Genomic DNA, 14,140 nt, shown 5'->3' on the forward strand with positions numbered 1-14,140 from the left:
ACAATAAAAACATCTCAAAATAGAAAATAAAACAGAACTGAAAGAGTGAAAATATAAAGGTTGATTTGTGAACTATCTGACAAATAAATCACTATTGACGGGCTAAATACAGCTAACACAATATAAAAGTGGTATATTATTTACATTCAGTGTGCAAGCATGGCATATTTAATTAGATATAAAAGTAAAATGTGCAGTGAGAGAGGTGCTTGTTTTTGGGGAGGAAAATGCCCCGTTTTTTCCCCATTTGTGCTTTTGGAGACTTATAAGTTTATATCAGTCAGACAACTCACGTGTTTCTTTAAGATGTTTACTAGAAGCAGCATATAGTTGAGTTAGGCGTCTAGGCTCGGGCCTCATCACTCCACAGATATACATAGCACGATGAGTGATGATTAAATAACTAACCCCCCCGAGCCTACAGGTGGAAGCTGGGGTGGAAGCTGGGGTGGAAGCTGGGGTGGAAGCTGAGGTGGAAGCTGGGGTGGAAGCTGGGGTGGAAGCTGGGGTGGAAGCTGGGGTGGAAGCTGGGGTGGAAGCTGGGGTGGTGGTGGGGTGGAAGCTGGGGTGGAAGCTGAGGTGGAAGCTGGGGTGGAGCTGGGGTGGAAGCTGGGGTGGAAGCTGGGGTGGAAGCTGGGGTGGAAGCTGGGGTGGAAGCTGGGGTGGAAGCTGGGGTGGTGGTGGGGTGGAAGCTGGGGTGGAAGCTGGGGTGGTGGTGGGGTGGAAGCTGGGGTGGTGGTGGGGCAGGCAAGCAGCAGCGACGTGGAAGTAGCTGCAGCAATAGCAGCAGCAAGCAATGCATAGAGAGAGATCTGGCAGGTTCAATAGAGCGGCATATTAAGAGACTCTGTTTGGTTGGTTGTAGAGTGGCAAGGGGCGTTACGTATGAATGCAGCATAAGTGCTCGAGTTGACTGCCTGAACTTGCTCGCAGGCTCCGCCCCATATCTAGCTTGCAAAATGTAGGAAAGGCATATTTTAATCTCTATATTTAGAGTTTTTAGAGTTTCCTACGCCAAATAACGCCTTTGCTTCTCAAAGGGATCATGTACAATGTCCTTTCACACCAAGGAAAGTTTTAACCAATTGTTTTAAACATTTGCAAACGCAGCATTGTTTACATCTGTGTTTCAATGTACTTATTTATATGAATAGTTATCACCGCAATAAACCGTATTTAATTTCGTCTTAATGTACATTATATCATTTCAAATCCTGTTCTTGTACATATCATATTCTATTTATTGTATTGTGTTATATATGTTGCATTGTTGGAGGAGCTCAGGTCAGAAGAATTTCATTGCCATTTCTACACTGTAGCTTATGTGCAAATAAACAATAAAATAAAACCTTTGAATTTTAAATCTGAATCTTCTCTCGTTGCAGTCTTCTTAATTTGCACATTGCAGAGAATCTCAGTGTGTTACCTCCACCTGTCGGTCAGCAAACATCATGTTCAGATGGACTCTACATGTGGCTTCGTTAGACCCATATTTACATTTAATATGAGGCCCAAACCTAGAGTTGTGGTTGTAAATATGACGGGAGGACAAGAGGAAGTCGAGTAATGTGGTTTATAGTGAGAAATCAAGCAAACACAGCCCTTTAAACCCACCGTGCGTGTTGTTACTGATGCACACAGACAGACATAAAGGGAGACGATCGTTCCCATTAGAGCGACCATTAACTCTGATTACCAGTAATTACCTTCAGTGGAAAGATGACCAGTCTGTCCTACTGAAACCACATCTCTCCTTCCTACAGAGATGTTAGGTAACTAAGTACATTTACTCAAGTACTTAAGTATGATTTTGAAAGACTTATATTTGAGTATTTCCATGGTATGCTACTTCTACTCCACTACAGTCCAGAGGTACATGGTGTACTTTTCCTCCACTACATGTATTTAATACCGTTAGTTACTTCACAGATGTGGATGAATGATGTGAAATATAACCAAGTGTTAAATCAGACTTTAGTTCCACCTGGAGTAAATCCACAAGCTACCCTGCAGTATACAAAGTCATTCAAACTAGCTGCACCTTTACCAGCTTTGAGAACACTTTCATGATCAATCATTATAAAACATATCATATATATTATTCTGAAATGGACCAATCTGCACAATGACTACTTTTACTGTCGCTACTTTAACTATATTTTGATGATCATACTTTTCTACTTTTACTTGAGGAACATTTTGAATGCAGGACTTTTACTGTAACAGAGTATTCCTACACTCTGGTACTTCTACTTTTACTCAAGAACAAGATCTGAGTACTTCTACTTTTACTCAAGTACATGATCTGAGTACTTCTACTTTTACTCAAGTACAAGATCTGAGTACTTCTACTTTTACTCAAGTACAATATCTGAGTACTTCTACTTTTACTCAAGTCCATGATCTGAGTACTTCTACTTTTACTCAAGTACAAGATCTGAGTACTTCTACTTTTACTCAAGTACAGAATATCTGAGTACTTCTACTTTTACTCAAGTATAAGATCTGAGTACTTCTACTTTTACTCACTTACTTATGCATCAATAATTATAAAACATATCATATATATTATTTTGAAATGGACCAATCTGCACCTATCTAATATTTTGAATGCACGACTGTAACTTGTCAGAGTACTTGTACTTATTTCCCTGGACATATAGTTTTTTCACTGTTGATTTATTGATGGTTGTTTCCTCTCTAAATGCCATTGCTGCTTCAGGAACAGAAACATTATTTGACAGATGCAGACAGAAGGAAAGGAGACAAGATTTCTGGTGTTTCGGTAAGATAGGAGGAAGTGTTTGTGGTCGTGAGGCGAAAACTGAGGGGCTTTAGAGGTGGGTGACGTGTTGCATGTAGGTCATGTTGGCCGGATCTGAATACATCCTGCAGACACACACGCGCGCGCACACACACACACACACACACACACACACACACACACACACACACACACACACACACACACACACACACACACACACACACACACACACACACACACACACACACACACACACACACACACACACACACACACACACACACTCAGCATAGAATGTGTTAAAAGCCCTGCATGACTTTCTATTTCTCCTGCCGACAGTAAAGAGACAATGGGAGTTATAATGCCCTCAAAACGGAGAAGCATTCAACTAAAACAATTTACATAATAGTACAAATAAAACAAGAAACACCGTGAAATAAATTCAATACATTTGAGAATTAAAAAAGCAGAATGAATAAATTTAAATATATTTTAAATTATGAAATAAATACATAATGAATACATTTAAAACATAAAAAAAAGTAGTATAATTAATAAGAAAAAGTAAACACATACATACGGAATAATTATTAATAAATTAAAATAATGATTACATAAAAAATAGATTGCGATTTGAGGTCTGACCCTGTATTAATAATGGTTTTCTTCATGGTTTATACCATTTTCTACTCTGTATCTCCATTGCTTTATGTTGGGGAGCTGTGGCTTTAACCCAGAATCTTTTATATTGTTTTCTGGCTATTTAAAGCAGAATTCTCAGTCAGGAAATCACACTTCTATCTGTCATTTTATTGGGCAGTATACGACGTAGGTGCTGAAGAAGTGAAGGTATTTAAAGGGGACCTATCATGCAAAATGCACTTTTTGATGTCTTTTATACATAAACATGTGTCCCCGGTGTGTCGGGGAACTCACGCAGCGTCAGGAAATAAAAACCTTCTCTCTTTTCCTCCGTACCCACATCTCTAAAAACGGGGCTACAACGGAGCTGATCCAGATTTGCGTCCGATATGACGTAATATCAGAAATGTAGGCTGGCTTTACGGCCCTATCAGAAACAATGCCCGACGCGTTTGGACGTAATATGGTCGGTGCATGTTTACATTAGCATCGCTAACACTCGGAGCTAACTGAAGAAGAAGAAGAAGAAGATGGACCTTTATTAATCCCCTGAGAGGGAAATTCAGTTTCCACTCTGTCGTACACACACGAGTTTTTATACAGGTCATACAGTACACACTTTACATCATGCACATATATATACAAATACACACACAGTTATATGCACACATGCACATGCAGTTGAGAGGTCAGAGCGGAGGCAGCCAGTCTAGCCGGCGCCAGTGAGCAGTTGGGGGTTAGGTGCCTTGCTCAAGGGCAATTCGGCAGTGGCCCAGGAGGTGAACTGGCTCCTCTCCAGTACCAGTCCACACTCCGTATTTTTTGGTCTGATCGGGACGTGAACCGGCGACCCTTCGGTCCAAAGTCCAATCCCCTACAGACTGAACCACTGCTGCACAGAGCATGTGTGTGAAGAAGCAGGAACTAAAAAGGAACTCACCTTGTGGTATCACCGGCAAGAGAGAAAGCCTTTGAGCTCCGTACTGTTTCAGAAACAATCCTTGATAATCCATGATATGGCGTTTCATCACGGCAGCATTTAGTTTAGACAGTAGCTGCCGGGTCCCGCATGAGCTCAGCCCCCTCCTTATTTTTTAAAAAGCTTTATACCCCAAATCAGCACTTTTGAAACAGGAAGTGAAATAGAGGGATATGAGGCATGGCTAGAATGGGTGATCTGTTTGGTATTTTGAAAAAAACACTTCATAGACATGTTTTTTATATATTTTTATATATCTGAGACCTATGCTATTGCCTAAAAATAGCATGATAGGTGACCTTTAAAGCACCTCTTTTTTAAGATTCTTCCAGAAATCCATGATCTTCAGTCCTTCTTAAAATAAATGTGAATACCCCCACTAATCCAGAATCCCTCCAACATTTCTCAGATCTGTTCCTTATAGTTTAATGCAGGGGTCGGCAACCTTTTTGATATGAAGTGCCATTCACTGGCGCTTCCACAAACAACAACCAACATAATTGTTACATTCAAATGAAGTAGCCTACATTATTCAAGTTTACATTAACTTTGGATAATAACACGGGAGAAATGAGCGGAAGCGCTCTCTTTTCCTCTCTCCCCCTCTCTCTCTCTCTCTGACAGCCTGTCAGTATCTCATGCAGCTCACTGATCCAGTAATGAGTGACAGTGTAGAATACATATATGTATAACTAGTTCCAAAGGTAGATCAAATAGCTAACCGGTCCGTCACAGCGGGTGGAGCTGCAGGATTTCTGCTTCACACACGTTGCATACCGCTATTTTATTGTCTTTTTCGGACACCTTAAAATACTGCCAGACTGGTGAAGCGATTTTGGCGAGCTTGTTTTGCCGCACACAGAGAAAAGTGTCATGTATTTTATGTCTCGCGATCGGCCTTTTTGAGTGGGGCTGCGTTGCGTGCATGGCTTCCTTCTGCAGGTAACGGGGAGACGCGCTCTGGCGGCGGTCTCGTTCAGGATCCGAAAATAAAATAAATATTTTGTCCACTTATTCCTAGTGTGCCACTGGTTACGGTGCCGCGTGCCACCCAGGGGTTGCCGACCCCTGGTTTAATGTATGTGTTGAAGTGCAAAAATGTCCACCGTCAAATCAAACCCCCTCCATGTTGGGTCAATGGGTTTTAAAGACATCATGTCTGCGACTTTTCCTCCCCTTCCTGTTTTCTGTTCTGATTGTTATCTTGGTTGCTCATTAGCTTGACTCAGCTCTTTTGTCTCTCTTTGTGTGTGTGTGTGTTTTTGCAGGTGTTTCTCTCGGGGAGCTCAGCAGCTCCTCAGCGCAGACTTCACTTCCTCTGGTAAGACCTTCATGTTGCTCAACTCCTCCACACACACACACACACACACACACACACACACACACACACACACACACACACACACACACACACACACACACACACACACACACACACACACACACACACACACACACACACACACACACACACACACTAGAGATGGCAAATCCGGATCCTTTTACGGACTCGGAGTCTTCTGAGTCAGTCATTGAAGAGATCCGGATCATACGAGTCCTTTGAGTCATATGAGTCAGCATCACCAAGAGCGTAGAAATCCTACCGGTGAAACCGAAAAGTTGTTGCATTTCACGAGCATATTAAACTAACGTTACATTAACCTCCGCCACACAGTGTCTTTTGCTTTAATAAGAAAAGGGTTATTTTGCGATTTGGCGAATCTGAGTCTGCTGTTTACTCGTGCATGATGAGTCTGCCTGGATCTCTGGATCTCTGGATCTGCTACGGTTACGGCTCTGAGTCCGCACGAGTCTGCAGGAAGTTTCACTGATCCGCGTCCCCTGAGCCAAACGATAACTTCTGGCAGCTATCCTACTTGCTAAAGGCTAGGCAGATGGACTGGGGTACGTTGTAATGTGATTTCACATGTTATAAGGAGAATAGCGAGAAAATAAACGCAATTTATAGTTTTAATTTGTACGTCACCAGGTATAGGACTCAAAGGACTCGGGTTAATCGAGAGGGGAGGCTCGTCACGACCAGCTCATTACTAGGATCCGGGTTAATGATGAATCAGGACTCACCCATCTCTACCACACACACACACACACACACACACACACACACACACACACACACACATGGAGAGAGAAACTCCAGCAGCTGCGAGGTGTACTGTAATTCAGCTCATATCTCTGCTGAATCATGATGTGTCTGTTTATGCTGTTTCTTTGGCAGCTATGTTCTCCATAGAGCCGAGTGAAATCTGGATCACTTTTAAGCAAGATTTATTATTATTTCTGAGAAGGTCAAGGACTTCTCGTCCATGTTGGAGTTTTTATTTCACCTTTTTAGATGCTTTTAGCAGCTGTTTCCTGCTGCTTTGGAGCAAGAGAGCAGCATGAAAGAAGGCCTTTAAGTGCTCTCTGCTGGCGGCTTTAGGATTCAGAATAGCTGCTAAATAAAACTCAAGGTTTGGATGTTGTTGAGGCGAGACACTCAAGGCAAAAGCATTTTTTTTAAAGCAGTGGTCTAGCAGTGCACACTAATAAAATGCAATACTTTAATTACAAAAACCGAAGAGGAAAGGATTTCTGTCTACGGTTTAATACATCTAGACTGAAGCTCTCTTTGCTCTACTTTAAAGAGTCCTCTCCTACTGATATTCAGGTGTATATCAGTATGTAGTGTCTCTACTTTAAAGAGTCCTCTCCTGCTGATGTTCAGGTGTATATCAGTATGTAGTGTCTCTACTTTAAAGAGTCCTCTCCTGCTGATGTTCAGGTGTATATCAGTATGTAGTGTCTCTACTTTAAAGAGTCCTCTCCTGCTGATGTTCAGGTGTATATCAGTATGTAGTGTCTCTACTTTAAAGAGTCCTCTCCTGCTGATGTTCAGGTGTATATCAGTATGTAGTGTCTCTACTTTAAAGAGTCCTCTCCTACTGATATTCAGGTGTATATCAGTATGTAGTGTCTCTACTTTAAAGAGTCCTCTCCTGCTGATATTCAGGTGTATATCAGTATGTAGAGTCTCTACTTTAAAGAGTCCTCTCCTGCTGATGTTCAGGTGTATATCAGTATGTAGTGTCTCTACTTTAAAGAGTCCTCTCCTACTGATATTCAGGTGTATATCAGTATGTAGTTTCTCTACTTTAAAGAGTCCTCTCCTGCTGATATTCAGGTGTATATCAGTATGTAGAGTCTCTACTTTAAAGAGTCCTCTCCTGCTGATGTTCAGGTGTTTATCAGTATGTAGAGTCTCTACTTTAAAGAGTCCTCTCCTGCTGATGTTCAGGTGTATATCAGTATGTAGTGTCTCTACTTTAAAGAGTCCTCTCCTGCTGATGTTCAGGTGTATATCAGTATGTAGTGTCTCTACTTTAAAGAGTCCTCTCCTGCTGATGTTCAGGTGTATATCAGTATGTAGTGTCTCTACTTTAAAGAGTCCTCTCCTGCTGATGTTCAGGTGTATATCAGTATGTAGTGTCTCTACTTTAAAGAGTCCTCTCCTGCTGATGTTCTGGTGTATATCAGTATGTAGTGTCTCTACTTTAAAGAGTCCTCTCCTGCTGACATATTTCCATGTGTAAGACTAATCACTGCACTTTGTCGGCCTTTAAAAATACATTAGCTTCACTCCATGCAGTTCCTTTTCTCTGTGTCCTAACAATGAATCACCTTCAGAACATTAGCAGGTGACTTTTATCTCCAGCTTTTTCTAATGGCTTTGTTTTCACTGAAGAAAGTTATAGCATTTCATGGATGATATTTCCATGGATGCATTATTTTAACACTTTCATGACTGTGCACAGTGTATCAGGAACACGTTGACTTGCATCAGAGAATCTTTCTGACATCAACCTGACTGTTCTTTCCTCTGTAATGTAATCTGATTAGTGCACCGGAGAGCCATTCGGTTGGTTCTTCTGTCAGCCTGAATTCTTTAATGAAAACACCATCTGCTGCCCTTTTTCTGATCCCAGTTGCCATGAAGATGAGCCAGTGTCACGTTGCATAGTTTGATGCAGCTTGGTACATTAAGTATTAGAGAGCCCGGGGAATAATGGTGGACGGATCAAGATCCACTCTTATCATGAATGTCACCCAAAAAATCAGATGCATATCAGTTCAGACTATGACTGCTGCTGAGTCACAGCTGATATTTAGACGCAGATGAGGGCCCGATGCCCTTTGTGCAGTTTACAAAACAACTCTTTTTTATAACAGCTGAATGAAGCATCTAATCTTCTGCTTTGCATATAATGTACGTCAGTCTGAGTCTCTAAGTGCTGCAAAACAAAGATCCTTTCATTGGTGAAATAAGAAGTATTAAAGGTCCCCTATTATACTGTTTTTCATCAATATATTATAGGTCTCAGATATATCCAGAACATGTCTCTGATTGGCTGAAACACCAAACAGATCATTGCAGCATTACCCATAATCCCCTCTGTTTCAGCCCTGTGTCCAAAGTGCTGATTCTCTGTCTGTTACTTTAGATGAAAATAAGGAGCCCCTCCCCACGCCCCTCTGAGAGAGATTTGGTTAAAAAGAACTCAATGGTGGTCTAGGAGGAGATTCAGGTGATAAGGTGGGGGGGGGGGTTACCTTGGTTGCTGATTGGCTAATGGTTACACAAGACAAAACATCGTTATGACATCATAAAGTGGCCGAAATCTGATCAGCTCATTTTCAGACAGGTTTTTATATAAATGGATCAGGACAAAAAGAGAGAGAATCTTTGTTCCTGAAACTTTCAGAGTCTCTTTCCACAGAGGGGACACATGTTGATGTAGAAGAGACATGAAGAAGAGGGGACACATGTTGATGTAGAAGAGACATGAAGAAGAGGGGACACATGTTGATGAAGAAGAGACATGAAGAAGAGTGGACACATGTTGATGTAGAAGAGACATGAAGAAGAGGGGACACATGTTGATGTAGAGGAGACATGAAGAAGAGGGGACACATGTTGATGTAGAAGAGACATGAAGAAGAGGGGACACATGTTGATGTAGAAGAGACATGAAGAAGAGGGGACACATGTTGATGTAGAAGAGACATGAAGAAGAGGGGACACATGTTGATGTAGAAGAGACATGAAGAAGAGGGGACACATGCTGATGTAGAAGAGACATGAAGAAGAGGGGACACATGCTGATGTAGAACAGACATGGAGAAGTGGATTTAGCATAATAGGTGACCTTTAACAGTTAAGGGAAAGAAACAAAACAACACGCATAATAATAAAACACAACACGCAAAACACCAGAAAATAAGATTTACAGCAATTCAATTACAGCAAGAGGCAAAAACAAACAAGTAAACGTGCAGCATGAGTTCATGATAAACACACGTTATCAGGAACAAACCGGCTGTAATCGACATCCTTTCAATGCAAACAACGTGGGAAAAGAACAGCATGTACTGTATTTGCGCCTATTTCCTGTTTCCTGCCCTCCCCCAAATGTACTGATTGTACATTGTCAGTGATTTGAACATGCTCCCCCCTCCCCTCTTTTTATCTTCAAGTACTGTCTGTCTGTCTGTGGTGAGGCGCCAAACGTTCGTCCATATTAACATGCGAGTACTTTTGGATCTACGTCAAACGCTTTGAGCACAAGGAAAAGCGCTATCTAAATAACATGTATTATTATTATTATTATTATTATTATTATTATTATTATTAAAACAGTTGTATACTGTTGGGTTGCTTCCAGGGTAGTTACTCAAAAGAAAGTAATGCATTACACACTACTAGTTACTTTAGAAACAAGTAATCCCTTACTTTACTTAGTTACTCTCTGCTGAAAGTACTTAGTTACGCTTCTAGTTACATTACTTTTGGATTACTCTTTAACATCACCCATCATAAATCCAATATAAAGTTAATCCTTTAGAAGCTTTTAGCATAAAAAAAGGATGCTAAAGACAAGTATGTACACCAAGTTTAAATGTAACTTTACAAAGAACCTTAAAAGCTAAAAAAAACTAAAAAAACACTTAGGACGATGAGTATATTTAAACTACAGTGTATTATATTTGAAAGTGGAGGGCTGTGCAGACATGTGTGCACAAAGCAGTCAGAGTTGATATGAACATGGCTCACAGTGTTAACAAGATGTTGTTCACATGATGAGCATTAATGGGATGCATCATGTTTTTGAATTGGATGAAAGTCAGTGTCAGACCTCTGTTTCTGCTCGTTGTTTGAACCTCAGTTTCTTTAGCTCAGATTCATCATAACTCTCAATATGTTTCAGAAAGACAGCGATTCCAACGTGGAAACCATGGATGTATTAAAGGTCACCTATCATGCTATTTTTAGGCAATAGCATAGGTCTCGGATATATAAACATATATAAAAAACATGTCTATGAAGTGTTTTGCTCAAAATACCAAACAGATCACCCATTCTAGCCATGCCTCAGATCCCTCTATTTCACTTCCTGTTTCAAAAGTGCTGATTTGGGGTATAAAGCTTTAAAATAAATAAGGAGGGGGCTGAGCTCATGCGGGACCCGGCAGCTACTGTCTAAACTAAATACTGCGGTGATGAAACGCCATATCATGGATTATCAAGGATTCTCTCTGAAACAGTATGGAGCTCAAAGGCTTTCTCTCTTGCCGGTTATACCACAAGGTGAGTTCCTTTTTATTTCCTGCTTCTTCACACACATGCTCTCCAGTACAGGTTAGCTCTGAGTGTTAGCGATGCTAATGTAAACATGCACCGACCATATTACGTCCAAAACAGTCGGGCATTGTTTCTGATAGCAACGTTTCTGATAGGGCCGTGGGTCCACATTTCAGATATTACGTCATATCGGACGCAAATCTGGATCAGCTCCGTTGTAGCCCAGTTTTTAGAGATTTGGGTACGGAGGAAAAGAGAGGGTTTTATTTTCTGACGCTGCATGAGTTCCCTGACACACCGGGGACACATCTTTATGTATAACAGACATCAAAAAGTGCATTTTGCATGATAGGTCCCCTTTAAGTTAAGATAAGATGGAAGTTATGTCTCAAAACATATCTCTTCACACTGGCATTTCCACTCTGATCACATCGCACATCCTCTGCTTTTCTGTTTTTATTGATTGACTATATTGTCGTGTTTTTTTGTTTTGTTGAACCTTGTACGGCGACCTTGAGAGCCTTGAAAGGCGCCTTTATAAATAAAATGTATTATTATTAACTTTATTTATCTTAAAGGTACTGATGAATGTATTTAAAGCCTCTTATTAAGGGGTATTTGTAATTTAATATGTTACTTAGAAATAACAAATTGCTCAAATTAAAGCAGCAGTATGGGTAAAGTTCCCAACACACTGAAAACTACACTTCCCAGAATAGAGTAGTGTATCCAAATATGTTTAATTAATCGTATTTGCAGCGTTGGAAAAGTATATTTAATCAAGTATTGTATACAGGTTTGAGGTACTTTGTATTTTCACTACTAACATCTTCTCCACAACATTTTAGAAGCACATATTGTACTTTATTCTCTTATTCAATGATCTGTTCCAATCATTCTATACTTTTACTTAAAGAGACACTCGAATGTTCATTTTAGGGCCAGGGAACACACAGATTTTAGCCTCTGCAGACCATTTACATGCACACAAACCCATAGAACACATTACAAGAAAAGGGAAAACGCCCGAAAGCATAAAAGGGCCTCTTCAATGCAGGACTTTTTCTTGTATTTTAACAATTAAGTTTTGCTATTTAAGTACGTCGTCCACCTCTGCGTCGTTGCATAATGCTTGTTTTTCTTAAGGTGTCCTCAGGAGAAGGTGTGGTTCTGAATGTGATGTTGTTGGGTTTACATTCTTGTTGTTGTTTGCTGCAGAAATGCAAAGAACAAACAGTTCCTGCAGCTCCTGTCAGGCAGGATGTGGTTCAGATAATGAGTTGAACTCAAGAGGAAGAAGTGCTCGACCGCAAAGTAAAAAACAAGAAGGGTGGAGAGGGTTACTTTAAAATGTAATCCGTCAGAGTTACCTGTAAAGACATGTAACCTAATCTGAGTATCAAAGTATAAAAATAACCTGATTACTGTGACTTAAAGTAACAGTTCTTTGTTTCAGTAGTTTTTTATTTACAGCACTTGTTTTAGTAACTAAGTTAATATTGAATCAGATAACACAGTATTTGCTGTAACACTGAATATAAACTTCAGTTCAATCTCTGCTGTACATCCGGGTTTCTCCTCCTCTTCTGTCAAATCACAGCAACAGTTTGTAGTCTCTCAACGTCTAGGATTGAAGCGTACTTGAAGTAAAAAGAGAGCAGCTTGTGGTCGGAGATGTTGTTGTTTTATCCTGAGCGTTTCAGCCGGCCAGTGGTGGTGTAACGCTCTAAGGCAGGGGTGTCGAACTCAATTTCATCGCGGGCCACATCAGCATTATGGTTGCACTCAAAGGGCCGGTTGTAACTTTAAGACTATATGAATATACATATATATAAATATATATAAAATAATGTATTATATTACATTATTGCCTCTGCATTGGATCATTAATAACCTCATAATGAACTACGTCTGAAAGCAGAAGTCTAGGGCAAATAATTGCAAGTCTCTTCAGTGAGAATGTCACAACATGATTTAAAAAGAAAAGCCACATTTTGAAAAAAAACGTAACATAAAAAAAAAAAAAAGTCAAATTCTGAGAAAAAGGCATATTTTGAAGGAAAAGTGTCAAATTCTGAGAAAAAAGTCAAATTTGAGATGCATTGTGGGACATGTAGTTTATGGGCAACGTGCTTCTGTAAAGCGGCATGTAACCGTATAATAAACATATTATATTCTTTGCAAGCTCTTGCAAAGCTGAAGTCACGGGCCGGATTTGGCCCACGGGCCTTGAGTTTGACACCCCTGCTCTAAGGGGTCCTACTAGAAGGCTGAGTTACAGTACATTAGTTCCACCTATCGCGCCAACACTATAGCCAATAAATCTTTCTATTATAAACGTTTATTTTGCAGGGGGGCAACAGAAGGTCTGCAGTTACCTTTTGTTGTATCTTGATAACCTAATACCGTGAGTGTGGAGTTGTGGTGAAAACGTTTGAATTTCAGAGAGCATATGAACAGGTTTCCATTTGATTGAAGTTGTAAATGTTAACGGTTTGAAACAGCATTCTGTTACTGGAAAGCTGCTGCAAAACAATCTGAAACTTTGAGGTTTTGGGTGTTTCACATCATCATTGTCAGCATGCCAAACTCTTGAATGACTCATTTCGTTTCTGGCTTTCTTTTTTTCCCTCGTCCTTCTGGCTCGTTTCATTCACTCTCTTTATTTCAAATAAAGCCAAACAAATCAGCTGTCTAACAGGCTTTGAGTTTATCACCAATAAATAAACAGTTCAGATATAAAGTTGTAGTTTCTTAAAACAAATGTCTGCCAGCGAATAAGATCGTCTGTTTCCAATATACTGACAATGGGTTGTTGGAGAAAAACAGCTTTCAAAGGTTAGAAATGAGACGAAACAAAAGTCCAGTCTGACTTCATCCTGGCCGCAGTCATGTTGGTATTTCTGGTGAATTAATTGCAAAAGACAGCCACTAATCTGACTTGGAAGAACAACAACAAATCAGATTTAACTGGAAGGAGCAGCCTCTCATTGGTGGTGTGTTTACTTCCTTTGTGGGTTTCATTGATTAAGACATGACGTTGTCTTTTAGCCTCGCTGCTACATCCGCAGAAACAAAGAATCCCCTTGAGACCAAAAACAAACGTTAAGCC

The 14,140-nt window shown here is 40.3% G+C and overlaps 1 protein-coding gene across 6 annotated transcripts in view; it reads left to right on the top strand.

Annotated features, from left to right (window-relative positions):
- The window catches only part of thrb (thyroid hormone receptor beta), a 161,127-nt gene that overhangs the window by 87,189 nt on the left and 59,798 nt on the right, over positions 1–14,140 (top strand). For 5 of the 6 annotated variants that reach the window (XM_034131139.1, XM_034131140.1, XM_034131137.1 and 2 more), the window contains exon 2: positions 5,657–5,709. The exons of the other annotated variant lie outside the window; for it this stretch is intronic. The gene's annotated coding sequence lies outside the window, so the exon portion shown is untranslated. The remainder of the gene's footprint in view (positions 1–5,656; positions 5,710–14,140) is intronic. 6 annotated transcript variants of the gene reach the window in all.

This window comes from Trematomus bernacchii, unplaced genomic scaffold, assembly GCF_902827165.1.
Source record: "Trematomus bernacchii unplaced genomic scaffold, fTreBer1.1, whole genome shotgun sequence".
Classification (NCBI taxonomy): Eukaryota; Metazoa; Chordata; class Actinopteri; order Perciformes; family Nototheniidae; genus Trematomus; species Trematomus bernacchii.